Below are 15,010 nucleotides of genomic sequence, written 5' to 3'. Positions count from 1 at the left end.
CCCAAAAATGAAAATTCTGTCATTAATTACTCACCCTCATGTCATTTCACACCGGTAAGACTTTCATTCATCTTCGAAACACAAATTAAGATATTTCTGATAAAATCCGATGGCTCAGTGAGGCCTCCATAGACATCATCACATCAAGTTAATTTACACTTTCAAATGCCCAGAAAGGTACAAAAAGCATATTTAAAATGGTTCATGCGACTATAGTGGCTCAACCTTAATGTTATGAAGTGACGAGAATACTTTTTTTGCACCAAAAAAACAAAATAATGACTTTATTCAACAATATCTAGTGATGGGCGATTTCAAAACACTGCTTCATGAAGCTTCGAAGCTTTACAAATCCTTTGTTTCGAATCACTGGTTCAGAGCATGTATCAAACTGCCAAAGTCACATGAACCTTTGAAATTTTGAAATACTTTTGACGTAACAAAGCCTCATTTGCTGAAATCACATGACTTTCTGGCCGTTTTGAAATTGTAAATTAACTTGCTGTCAATGGAGGCCTCACTGAGCCATCGGATTTTATCAAAAATATCTTAATTTGTGTTCTGAAGGTGAACAAAGGTCTTACGGGTGTGGAACGACATGAGGGTGATTAATAAATTACATTCATTTTTGGGTGAACTAACACTTTAAATGAATTAAATTAACCACAATTCCTTGTGATTACAGAAAATCTAAGATTCTTATAAAATAAAATAAAATATTGTGTTTTTAGCCATTTAATTAAGTTAGATTTTTTTTAACCACTGATCACAACAACAACAACAACAAAAACACCAAGATAAAACACATGAACATGTCCTGTTTAAATAGCCCTGAACTGAACAGTTTTGCTTTGCTGATAAGAAACTTAATTTTAGTACAAGCAAATTGTGAAGGCATAATCCTACTATATCGAATATCAAGCTTTATGAACAATTACATAAGAACAATTTTCACTTCAAAATGACATTGATAAAATCATCCCACCATTTTCTTCAATGCAATCAATTTACCTCTCCAAACCAACTATTGGTTTGACACGACATGGGCTTCACATCAAGACAGTCATGTAATAGATGCTGGACTACCTGTTGCACAGTTGACTGCTTGTGTGAACAGCAGAGAAGCGTGTTAGCAAGACAGGCTGCACACTTTCCAAACAGCAGCAGCAAGCCTGAGCATGCAGGTCTCTCAGGAAGAATGCAGAGGCCCGCTTGTCTCCCTCTCTCTTCTCAGGCGCCTGCTATTATACTGACTCTGGAGTAGCCTCTGGGCAGTTATTACTGCATTTATATTAATAATCTTGCTTCATTTTTGTTCATACAAGCAGAAGAAAACACAGACATAAGGGGAATGCCGACAGGGAAGAAATGTATGCAAATACAAGGAAAATGAATTAATAGGAAATAGCATAACCCCACAAACTTTACTATGGTAACCATATGTTTATTTTATAACCTTTTTTTTTCTTTTTTTGCCAAGTTAGCCCTTGCACAGGAACCGTTCAAAAACTTTTAATTTTTTCAAAAGAAATTAATGCTTTTATTGTTGATAAAAAAGAGAAAAAAGACAATTTCTAATATTACAAAACTATAATGTTATCAGATAACTCCTGGTTACAATGTTATTTTTTACTATCATTCCGCTCTGGCAAGTGCAATGTTGTGTGGGTTTCGGAGCAATGCGTCTGTACATGCCGCATATTGAGCCCTAGGTTAAACCTGCTCTCTCGTACCTGCAGGGTCATTCCTAATAGGGATTCTTGGCCTTGTTAATGACTGTTTGAACATTGTCAGCGTCGTCATCCCTGACAGACTGCCGCCACTCGTACCTGCAGCCTCAGGCGAGGGGAAGGGTGCTTACATAAATTTCCCCGCAGGAATCCGTGAGAACCAGGCCAGGAACATCCTACGTTCCTGTGACATATGACACTTAATTTGCAAGAAGGTTGTACATTTTGGTGTGACTGCCTGGTGTACCTGCAGGTTTAATGGTATACATTCTACAGACATCCAGTCTGTGAAAGTGTGTGTTCGGTTTAGAAGCTAAACCGCCCGGGAAAGGGCCAGATGGAAACACTTGGCGGCTCCCTCTCACTTTAAGCAGGTCTGCAAAGCTCACCAATGACATGTAATATATTCCTCCAATAACCTGCCTTAACAACCTCAAGGTCTCCATCAGGCCAAGACCTGATTACAAACTCCAGACGTTTGAAATACATGTAATGCAATTATCATATGGCCAATTTTCAAAATGAAGCTAACAGAAAAGCTTCTGTCAGTAAATGCAGCACACATGAAAAACCTTCACTTGTCAACTGTGCATTTCGGTCTTTTCCCCCCTCTTACCTTTCGATCTCATTCACTTGTCCCCCTTTCCGTCCCCCAAACCTCAGGTCTTTACTCCCAGGCGCTGACAGAAGTTAGCATTCATAGTCAATCAGTTCAGGCCTTAACAGGGCAGAGCTGACAGACAGGTCCAGATTAAGGCCTTAAACAGCCTCCAGTAGGATGGCACAAGACAAGCAAAGCAGTCAGGAGCTCCAGCAGTCTCAAAAGCTCAAAACGCAGTCAAACAAAAGAGAGAGGAATGCGAGTGGGGTCTTCGGTTACACAGCGGCTCAGGAATAAGACAGGTTATTAACACAGGGAGCTGCCAGGGCCTTTTAAAGCCTTTAGCAGATTTTTTTGTTCAAGTTTGGGGGCCCTGGGCTCCTCCGCTGAAGATACGGCTGAGTAGAGGTGCACAAAAAAAAATAAGAATAAGCCCGTAACTTCAATTTTTGCTCTTTACTTTGTGAAATAATGTACCTGAACAGGCAATAATCATGTCAGAGAGTGAAAATAGTGAAGCGGTTATGCTCTTTTGCTTTAAATTTTCTTGATTTTGATTAAAATTAAGCAATAGCAAGTAAGTGTATTGTTGGAAATATCAGACAAGAAATTAATCATTTTTAACTTACAATTTAAACACGATTACCAGTTATTTCTTCTATTTTTGCTTAGTCAACAAAAGCAGTTCCAAACAAAGCTAAATAAGAAATCATCATGTGTCCTGAAAGAATCTGTTTTTGAACGAATCGTTTGAGTAAATGATTTAATGAATCATAATACCCAAAAGTCTTGTCACCTGCACCTACTGGCGTAATGATGTAACCTGCAGAAAGAGTCACTAATCATCATACATACAAATGATTATGGTTGGAAATATGCAAGCTTTATTTTCATATACGTAAAAGCTTATTTCAATCTCTCAAAGCAATTTAAAGAGTCAATTGAGTCAATGATTCAATGACTCACTCATAAACACAGGCTGCTCCCGAAATCACATACTTCACTACTATATAGTAGGCAAAAAACAAAAATCATTTTCACTTTATTTTTTTTAACCAAGGTAAAGATATTTTAATACACTTTTATTAATCAGCCCAAACTATATTTGAAATCTTAATGAAACATAGTTATATGTAAACAATATAATTTAAGCACTAATTCCAGCAGAAATTTTCAAAGCGATTTAAATTGTCACAGTCAGTTGAGTCAACGATTCAATGACTCACTCATAAACACAGGCTGCTTCCGAAATCACATACTTTACTATATTTAGTAGGCAAAAAAACAGTATGTAACAAGAGTAGTATGTCCGAATTTACAGTACTCATAAAAGGGTAGGCGGGTGACCTACTTCTGGAGAGAATCTACAGTAAATTGTGCATACGATGGACACTTTACCATCCCATGAGGCCATGGGAGAGGATTTGTGAATGGCAGTGAAGCCATGCAACTGACACTGGTAGGTCACATGATAATGACAACATGGTGAATGTAGTATATTCAGATTACATTCATACTACACACATTCATACTACATACTTTTTAGTGATTATTCAAAATAAGTACATACTGAAAGAGTAGCTGGGTTTCCATCCAAATGTGAAGCGAATTAGGTGTGTTTCCATCAAGTTGTTTGAGTGGATGACGGTGGTATTGATAACCTAGTAACCAACAGTAAATAAAACACCATCCGAAACAGCCGTTATAGCTGTGGTGTGGTCACTGTTATTCTTTTATATTTAGAATGATTTTTAGAACTATATCGTTATCTTTATAGTTATTGTTCTTGGTGTGAACTGGCCTTTAGTCGCATGGGTTTAAAGGTGGCCTAGAACGTTCTTTCACAAGATGTAATATAAGTCTAAGGTGTCCCCTGAATGTGTCTGTGAAGTTTCAGCTCAAAATACCCATAGATTTTGGGGCATCATTAGAAATGCGCCGATTCAGGCTGTGGCCCCTTTAATTGCTCGCGCTCCCTGCCCCCGATCTCTCGACTCTATCATTGCATAAACAAAGTTCACACAGCTAATATAACCCTCAAAATGGATCTTTACAAAATGTTCGTCATGCATGCTGCATGCTCATCATGTGAGTATAGTATTTATTTGGATGTTTACATTTGATTCTGAACGAGTTTGATGGTGCTCCGTGGCTAACGGCTAATGCTACACTGTTGGAGAGATTTATAAAGAATGAAGATGTGTTTATGAATTATACAGACTGCAAGTGTTTAATAATGAAAATGACGACGGCTCTTGTCTCTGTGAATACAGTAAGAAACGATGGTAACTTTAACCACATTTAACAGTACATTAGCAACATGCTAACGAAACATTTAGAAAGACAATTTACAAATATCACTAAAAATATCATGTTATCATGGATCATGTCAGTTTTTATTGCTCCATCTGCCATTTTTCGCTATTGTCCTTGCTTGCTTACCTAGTCTGATGATTCGGCTGTGCACAGATCCAGACGTTAATACTGGCTGTCCCTTGTGTAATGCCTTTGAACATGAGCTGGCATATGCAAATATTGGGGGCGTACATATTAATGATCCCGTGTTATGTTGAGATTCACCTGTTCTTCTGGAGGTCTTTTAAACAAATGAGATTTACATAAGAAGGAGGAAACAATGGTGTTTGAGACTCACTGTATGTCATTTCCATGTACTGAACTCTTGTTATTCCACTATGCCAAGGTAAATTCAATTTTCAATTCTAGGGCACCTTTAACGTTCGATACTTCAGAATTTATTCGGCAAATGCATTTCCATCTCCCACTATTTGCATTAACTCTTCACACAAGTCAAAAACCACCTCAAGTGAGCGTAAAAACTTTTTTGCGAATTAAGGGATTTTTTCCAGAATTTGGCGTTTCTATCACTCATTTCTGATGCGATACTTCAAAATGCAGCTACTGTGATTTCAGACACAGCCAGTCACGTGTTTCGTTCCTGAATGAATTGGTTGACTGAATGATTCATTAACTCGCACATGAAAGACAGTCACTTGTCACCACCTACTGGTGTATCTCTAGAAACTGAAGAAAAGAAAAAAAAAAAAGAAAAAAGAAAAATCCTCACCACTAATTTAGACTGCCAGTCTGTCTGGAACACGCAAACAAACTCAAGCAGAATGATAAACAATGCAAAGTCCCAGTGCTGTTGTACTAAATAGCCAATCAAATTTGAGCACTGAAAGTAACTGTTGAATGATAATGATTATAACTTAAGCTCAGAAATAAGTATAGCTCTTGTTATTACCTCTTTGGACTTGGTGTTGAATTCTTTTGTAAGAATGTAACAAGTCAAGTACAGCAAGCTTCATCTTATACTAGATAAATATCTAAAGTTTCCAGCTGGTTTGGATGTTTAACAAATAGAAACATCATTTGCTGCATCTAAACCCCTCTTCTTGTTTCTCTGTCTAGAAGTCAGAAAATAGTCAAATAAACAGCATTGTTGCCTTAATCAAAGCCACAGTGTGGAAGGGCCTTGTCCTGCTCGCTCTTTCTCTCTCTCTTTCAATTACACACATATACACAGCAGTCCAGTAGGCACCAGCAGCACTTAAAGCCACTCCCGTGGTTTCTCTTACTGGATTCCTCAGAGTTTTAAGGGCACAAGCTTTTCCACAAATTAGACTAAAAGAGCAGCGCTCTTTCTTTCTCTTCTTTTCTTCTTTCCGTTTTTCTTCCTTCATGCTGTCCCTCAAATGCAATTGTTTATGACTTTCATTCTAGCAGATACATGTGGTAGTGAGCCTGTTACTTACAGTAATGAAATCAGTTTGAGACTGTACACGTCTTCAAATGTTTACCACAAAATCTGGGATTCTAACGCAACTGCGTCTATAAACGATTAGTCATGAAATCGAAAACCAAACATTCAGTGTCCTGCACTGGAGTTAGTCTTTATATGATCGACTGTTTATTCAAAAAAAAAAAAAAAAAAAAAATGTTGTTGAAGACTTTCTATAAAAATGCAACAGATGGGTGTGGCTACTGTGACTCAGATATCAGAATGATTGAAGAGGGCGTCCAACATCTGGAAAGTCCATGTGTGGGGGTTGGTCCCTGGGGCTCTCTGGACATTTACAGCCCAATTACAGTGGCTGCCTCTGGGCTCCTCTCTCTCATTACCCCTCTCCACAGCACTGCTCTGGAGCCTGGCCCTCATACCAGCTCCATTCTCTCCCACAGAAATGTCAAAGTCTTCTGCACAAAAAAGCCCTCCACAGACTAATGCAGAATAATTTGCCTCTTACAATACTGTAATTATATGCTGGATATCATATCTGGAATGAGTGTGCGTCTGTGGATTTATGAAAAGGAATACTGTGTGTGCGTCAGACTATTGAAATGCAGTTGTTTATGAAAAGTATGTGTACGGTTACATGCACAAATGAACGAGCACACACACACACACACACACACACACACACACACACACACAGTCACAAATGCACACAGGTATTTCAGTGTGGAGACAGGCAGTAGTGTGTGCCCCTGGAATGTGTAACCTGACCTCTAAGCTGGAGCTGAATCTATTCACTCATCTTTTTTCTTCAGAGAAGGACCCAAACCCCCCTTTTCCCCTCTACACACACACACACACGCTCCTCCTGAGGTGAAGCTGCAAACAGCCGAGCTGAAAACCACAATAAGAATATTATTTAAAGTCGGGAGGCACTTTCCTCACGGGCAATTCTGCATGAGATACAGCCCGAGATAAAGACATGAATGAGAACTACAGCGCTGCTCTGTCTAATTCCCCCGCAAGAAGCACTTCAGATGTTTGGCAGCAGCAAACCGAGCTCTGTGATTGATTAGCTGGAGTAGAGAAAGAGGGAGGTATTCACAGAACATCTCTGATCTCTTCTGCTTCGCTGAAGTGTTCTTGAAGTTCTCCAGATTCTCCCAGAACTGAGATCTAATCTTTAGGATATGCAATAGGCGCCACGATTTTATGCACGCACAAACACACTAGTACTGAATTCTCACACCTCGTGCAACAAAAATTATTTGCAGACTTTTATGAGTATAACACAGCTTCCATAACTGTTTAAATGACCCTGTTGTACAACTGCACCTAATTTGCAAAAGGATTGCATTGCAAAGCAGCAGCAGAGAACAAACCATTCTGCATATAACTTGCAAAAACAGGCGACGTGGACACCTATTCTCCCAAGAGGAGGAAACCCGACACAGGCTTGCCCAGGAGCCCGGGTCCGCAGAACCACCGTCACACTGGGCCAAACCTCAGCCTGGAATCTTGGAAAGGCAAGCCAGTGTGACTGCATTTCCTGAGTCCACCCTATTTAAACTCACAATATGGAACATATTAGGAGGGAGAAAGGAGGGAGTAAAAGAAAGAGAGAGGTGGTTAGCATTGTACATTTTCTATTTAATAGGCCCCCTTGGAAAAAAAAAAAAAAAAAAAAAACTGTCTCTCTTACTGCTGATGGGACAGGCTGGTAGACCAGTACAAAAGAAAAGCCGCTTGTTCACCCCAAATTAAAGTAGCATTACATCGTTTTAAATCACGGAATGCTATGCCTTGTAAAAACAAACGGGACATGAGGGAATGTTGTGGCAAAAGTTCATAGCAGAAGAGGGCATCAAAAATGACTTGAATTTTTGTTTCATTGTCTGTACCCACAATTCACATTGACAAATTCGTAAGACTTTATAATAAGTCCAGTAATAAAGTACTTACAAATCATTTGCAACCTATTAGTTTATAGTTAATTCATAATTAATAAATATCCTGACGTGTGCAAGCTTTTGTAATGGCAGTGAATGGGGGCAGCGAGTTTGAAAGCTCATCCATCCACGTCGCGTCAGTTATGCTTTTTTCGTAAGTTGAATACGGAAGGCATAGGACGTAGCGTAAGCGTTTTGAACTGCGAGAGGCGTTACGCTTTCCTCGTAAGTTGAATATGGAAGGTGGTCTGGCAGGAAGCTGGATATTTTACTTTTTAACTTGTTAAATATGGATATTTTTCTTACATAAATGCAACGCTTTGTTCAGAAGGCCTTTATTAACCCCCCGGAGCCGTGTGGAGTTCGTTTATGATGAATGGATGCACTTTCTTGAGCTTCAAACTCGTTACCCCCTGCCGTTATAAAGCTGGGCTGCATTAGGATATGTTTTAATATAACTCCGATTGTGTAAATCAGAAAGTAGAAAGTCGTATACAACTAGGATGGCTTGAGGGTGAGTAAATCTTGGGGTAATTTTCATTATAAAGTAAAATAATCCTTTGATTAATGGCATTTTCCCATTTTCCATGACCTAATCTAAAGTGAGAACTATTTACTCCTAATAACCATTAACAATTCCTTTATTATAAGCTAATTAATCAATAATAATTGTGTTAATTACAGTGTTAATATTAACAATGTAGAGACTATAATACATTTGTAAGTACTTTATTACTGTATACTTATTATAAAGTGTTACCAGCAAAGTTAGAACCAATCATAAACATCAAAACCTACCGATTTGCCAAGCTTGCTGATGCAAAGTTGCCTTCTAAGGCCTCATTATAATAATAATTAAACCTCATAGGCAGAATCTGCAGACTTTTTTAATCTGCTCTGATTTTGATGAAAAAATCAAATTTTGCAGAACAGATATTTAAATGTAGTAAAATATGTTACATATAGCTGAGATTGCTACAGTCTAAATTGAATATTATGAATGATGGGTGTTCCGATTCGGCAGAAATCTGTGGGCAGATTCCGTGTGGGTGTACACTGATCTGGAATGCTCTACAGTTGATAGTGTGTCATACACATAACGCCGCATAAGATGAACACCACTATAATCTAATAAGTATAAATATAGCACACACAAGTTTTGGGTAAAATATTTTGCTTATAATTATTTTAACCTATTTTTATGGACACTTTTCTAAATTAATTATATTATTTTATAATCAACATTCGGCAGTCCTCTGCTGAAAGCGGAACTGCATACTACCATACCACTCTTTAGTTTTATGCTAGAACGTGGTTCAGAATTCAGCACTCCTCTTTTTTCACTAAACTCTTCACAATGCATTCTTGGATTACTATGTGGCATAAAGGAGGTATAAGACAATTGATTAATTAGATTGCCTACCTTTCAGAACAGCTTTTACACCAGGAGTGAAGTCTTATGAAGCCTTAAAGGTGCCCTAGAATCAAAAATTGAATTTACCTTGGCATAGTTGAATAACAAGAGTTCAGTACATGGAAAAGACATACACTGAGTTTCAAACTCCATTGTTTCCTCCTTCTTATGTAAATCTTATTTGTTTAAAAGACCTCCGAAAAACAGGCGAATCTCAACATAACACCGACTGTTACGTAACAGTCGGGATCATTAATATGTACGTCCCCAATATTTGCATATGCCAGCCCATGTTCAAGGCATTAGACAAGGGCAGCCAGTATTAACGTCTGGATCTGTGCACAGCTGAATCATCAGACTAGGGAGCGCGCGATTTAAAGGGGCCGCAGCCTGAATCGGTGCATAGTTAATGATGCCCCAAAATAGGCAGTTAAAAAAATGAATTAAAAAAAATCTATGGGGTATTTTGAGCTGAAACTTCACAGACACATTCAGGGGACACCTTAGACTTATATTACATCTTGTAAAAACTGGTTCTAGGGCACCTTTAAAATGCTGCATTCTGTCTCGTTTAATCGCCAAAGCAAATATTAATATCATATAGAAAATTAATTGGAATCAACAACTGAACGAACAAAACATTGATCCACATTCACTAATAATTTATCTGCACAGAAAATCTTCTTACGCAAAACTTCCAGCAGATTCACAACAATTGAGCATGCACATAAATTTGTTCTTTCCTTCAATAATGTTAAAAAAAACCCTGATTGCTCAAAATGAGTGAGCTCAGCAGGTTAATAATTTGCATAAAACATATCCAAATCTTGTCCATATAAAGGCTTTGCATACACAAGCCTCAATAGAGTGGTGCAGGTATGACGTCAGAACCCCGAAGACATTTCGGCAATGGTTCCTTTGAAATTTTTCTATGGGTTTTTTATAAAATGGGTTTTTTAAATTTATGAGTAAAATAAAGCCTGTGGAAAACATAACCTGACGATACTTTGACGTTTTGTTCTACAACATAAACTGCACACACTCACATCCCCGAAACTGTCTTATTAAGTTACTTATTATAAACATACATTAAAAAAAAAAAAAAAAAACATAACTGCTTCATAATTCTTGCTCAGATAGAGTCAAGTAGGACCGGTTACATTTGGTGCCATGACCCAGATGGGAGTGAAGTTTAGGGGGGTGAGTTTAACGTAAGCAAGCTAGTGAGAGCTGTGCATGTAAACCTCACTCCCCTGGCCTCAAGAGCCACATTAGAAACTGTGGTCTTTAGCATCCTTGTTAGCTCTTCCACCTCCCATTCCAGAGATGCCGGTTTGACTCCCACTCAGACCTGGTCGAGTAGGACCGGTTGTATTTGGTGCCGTGACCCGGAGGTGGATGTAATGGAAGCCAGCTAATAAGAGCTGTGCATGTAAACCTCACTACTCTGGCCTCAAGAGGTACCTTAGTGACTGACTCTAGAGACTGCGGTCTTTTGTGTCCTTGTTAGCGCATCCGCCTCCCGTATCAGAGACGTCGGTTCGGGTCCCGCTCGGAGCAGGTTGAGTAGGACTGGATACATTTGGTGCCGTGACCCAGATGGGAGTGATGTTTAGGGGGGTGAGTAATGCAAGCAAGCTAGTTAGAGTTGTGCGTGTAAACCTCACTCCCCTGGCCTCAAAGCGCATGCTAGAGGCTACGGTTACACATGCCCAGCGATATCTTGAAGTAAATCCGCCGTCACACTTGACTTTGAGCAAGCAAAATTAATTTGAACACATCAACGAACAAGACTTGTGCTTCTATTGGTCACACATTTTCACGTAATACAAATTCAAAAGTCAAACTTGAATTATAGAACGCAGCAAAAATGCAAAACACACCTGAACCTGCTAATAAAGGTCTTACTAGGCATACTAAAAATTTCCAGGCAGGCGTGTTGAGGCAAGTTGGAGCTAAGCTCTGCAGGACAGTGTCCGTCCAGGACTGAGTTTGGACACTCCTGACTTATAATAATCATACTTATTCCTTGAGGATATGAAGTCCACACCACAAGGATAAAAACGCAGAGAAACAATATTGTTATCGTTCTTACTGTGAACAGGCCTTTAGTCAGACATAATTATTAGGTACTTTATTCTTTTTTTCATTATATTGTATGCAAAAAAACATATGTGAATAAATGATCTACACTGGTCTGTGGTGGACCAGCGAGTATCCATATGAAAAACCACCTTTCCGTTCTTTAAAACAAAAGTTCTGACAAAGTAATTTAAGTCTGATTCCATTTTAATGGAGCCTTGTCCCCTGGTAGGGGTTAACTGAAAAAGGAATGCCTTTCTCATTCTTCAGAAAAAGGGGGGTCCTGGCCAGGTTTCAGGAGTAGGGACACGGCCCACTGTCATGGCTACATGCTGCTGAATGGGAAGATTGTAGTGGAGTCAGGCGCAGCGTCTCTGTGTTAAGAGAGAGTGAAAACATACTAATGTGCTCCATTTTCAAATAGGACCTGAAGACAATGAGTCAGTCTTTAAAATGCAAAAAAACCAAACACAAACCCGAGTAGTTTACAAAGCCGGCCCATTGTATCAGTGCTTGCGCTAACAAGGAAGCCTTTTAAAGGAAAAATTCTCAATGAAATTGTGCAGTGACTATAAATTATCAAAGGTCTTTAACATTGGTAAACAGCCAAACTGAAACCGCAAAACTAAACAAGGTCTATTGTGTGTTTTTCGCCTAAAGAGAGCTTTGAGTGAGGTGAAGGCTGCGAAGATGTACCGGATGATTTATGTTATCAGAAACTTGCCCAAGGCTGTGTGTGTGTTTCAGTGAGTGCATGCAGTGGAATGAGAGTGCATTTGTATTTATTGCATGTTAGACTCAAAACTCTCTCTATATGTGTGTGTGTGTGTGTGTGTGTGTGTGTGTGGAGGGTGTGCTATGGCATTCTTTTAAGCTCTGTGGAAACTCACTAAAATAAATCCTGTGTGTACGTCAGTGAGGCCCCTCTTAACCCTGCAATTATAGAAGGGAGGGAGGGAACAGTGCAGGAACATTGCTGCTGCAGTGCTCTCAAAAGTACCTCAAGCTTTCGGCACAGGCATTTCACCTTTGCATGAAACTCTGCAAGGCCAATTTGATCTCAAACTGAGCTGATATTGTCATAATATTGCCCAATGTACTTGTAAACAACACTTATTGCCCAACACTTTTTTTGAAAGTCAGAGAATGAAGACTTAGAGAGAACAATATGACAGGAAGATGGCATTTTGAACATGCTCCATTATCTGGGGTGTGAATGATTCGCCTTCAGCCACACCAAGGCATGTTAATCCAATCTTACGTTTCATAATAGGAGGGAACATCTCCGGCATTGTCTTCTCTAATACCCCGAGTGTGGTCTCATCTCCTGCTCTGTACATCCCCGAACCGTCAAGCGTGAAAGCGTGTGCGTGCATGTCCGTCTAACTGCTGTCAGGTGAAGTTCTGTAATTAGAGCGCCCTGAGCCAAGGTGAGAAGACTTCCGCAGGTCTCGCTCATGAGAGAGAGCGAGCAGGAAGTCTTTCAGGCGCTCCATGTAATCTTCTTCTATCGCCTGCCTTCAAATGTGCTATTACTCCAGTGTGTTTGTGTCGGCGCCAGATGTGCTGGGCTGGAGCAGGTCATCAACTGCAGCAGCAGCAGCAGCTACTGTGCAGTACGGTAATCAGGCAGCTGCTGCTAACTGCTCCTCCACTCCCTGTCTGTCAGAGCTAAACATGGAGTTTAAGCAGTTTGTGCAGTGCAGTTTTTGTTGAACGGTTGTCACAGAAACAAAGTGGAAGAAGTAAATACATGAGACTGTTCTGTTAAGTTGACGTTTTATCATGGCTGTGTAAAGAGTGAGTGATTCACAGGATGTGACAGCATGCAATAAAACAGCATCTGAACACATTCCAGTGCTGTATCATCAAACACACTGATAACAGCTTAGGAAATTACCTGGGAGTGGTGTAAGAGTGATTTTACAAGAATAAACCTGAGCCCTTGATATCATTTCACATTTGGAATTCTCTCAACACATCAAGGATTCAAAGTATTATGATCTAGTAAAAATCAAGGGGAAAAGTGACATTCGTATGAAGAAAAGGAAAAGACAGTAATAAGAGCTTAAAGGGATAGTTCACCCCAAAATGAAAATTTCGTCATCATTTACACCCATCTGAATGATTTTTTTTCACTACAAAGTACTCAAAAATTGTTTGAAAATAAGTCATACACATTTTGAATGACATGAAGGTACGGAAGAGGATTAGGGCCAAGCAATAATAAAAAAATAAAACCATCTCGATATTAAAGTTGTTAAATTTCGAGAAAAAAAACCCCGTTAAATTTCAAGAAAAAAGTCAAAATAAAATGTTGAGAATAAACTCATTAAATTACGAGAAAAAAACTCGTTAAATTTCAAGAAAAAAGTCGAGATAAAATGTTGAGAATAAACTCATTAAATTGCGAGAAAAAAACCGTTAAATTTCAAGAAAAAAGTCGAGATAAAATGTTGAGAATAAACTCGTTAAATTACAAGAAAAAACTCGTTAAATTTCGAGAAAAAAGTCAAGATAAAATGTTGAGAATAAACTCATTAAATTACGAGAAAAAAGTTGTTAGATTATGAGAACAAATTCGTTAAATTATGAGAAAAAAGTCGTTAAATTTCTAGAAAAATGTCGAGATAAAATGTTGAGAATAAAGTCATTAAATTATGAGAAAAAAACTCGTTAAATTTCAAGAAAAAAGTCGAGATAAAATGTTGAGAATAAACTCATTAAATTACGAGAAAAAACTCGTTAAATTTCAAGAAAAAAGTCGAGATAAAATGTTGAGAATAAACTCATTAAATTGCGAGAAAAAAACTCGTTAAATTTCAAGAAAAAAGTCGAGATAAAATGTTGAGAATAAACTCGTTAAATTACAAGAAAAAAGTTGTTAGATTATGAGAACAAATTCGTTAAATTATGAGAAAAAAGTCGTTAAATTTCGAGAAAAATGTCGAGATAAAATGTTGAGAATAAACTCGTTAAATTACGAGAAATAACTCGTTAAATTTCGAGAAAAAAGTCAAGATAAAATGTTGAGAATAAAGTCATTAAATTACGAGAAAAAAGTTGTTAGATTATGAGAACAAATTCGTTAAATTATGAGAAAAAAAGTCGTTAAATTTCGAGAAAAAAGTCGAGATAAAATGTTGAGAATAAAGTCATTAAATTACGAGAAAAAAGTCATTAAATGATGAGAACAAATTCGTAATTTAACGAATTTGTTCTTGTAATTTAACGACTTTTTTCTCGATCCCAGGAAACGCATGTGCTCATATACACTATAAATCACTAAGGGTAGGTTTAGGGTTGGGGTAGATGTAGTCATTAATAAAAAATGAGTTTTGCTAAATGGAAATAGGACAAATGGTGGTTAAGGGACTGTGTAAAAAGTCCACACATTGCATTTAAATGAACATGCATTTTGATTGGTAACGACGGATTGGTAACATAGCCTACATCATTTCATGATGACAGACGGAA

This window comes from Megalobrama amblycephala, linkage group LG19 (assembly GCF_018812025.1).
Source record: "Megalobrama amblycephala isolate DHTTF-2021 linkage group LG19, ASM1881202v1, whole genome shotgun sequence".
Taxonomy (NCBI): Eukaryota; Metazoa; Chordata; class Actinopteri; order Cypriniformes; family Xenocyprididae; genus Megalobrama; species Megalobrama amblycephala.
This window is presented reverse-complemented; position numbering follows the sequence as displayed.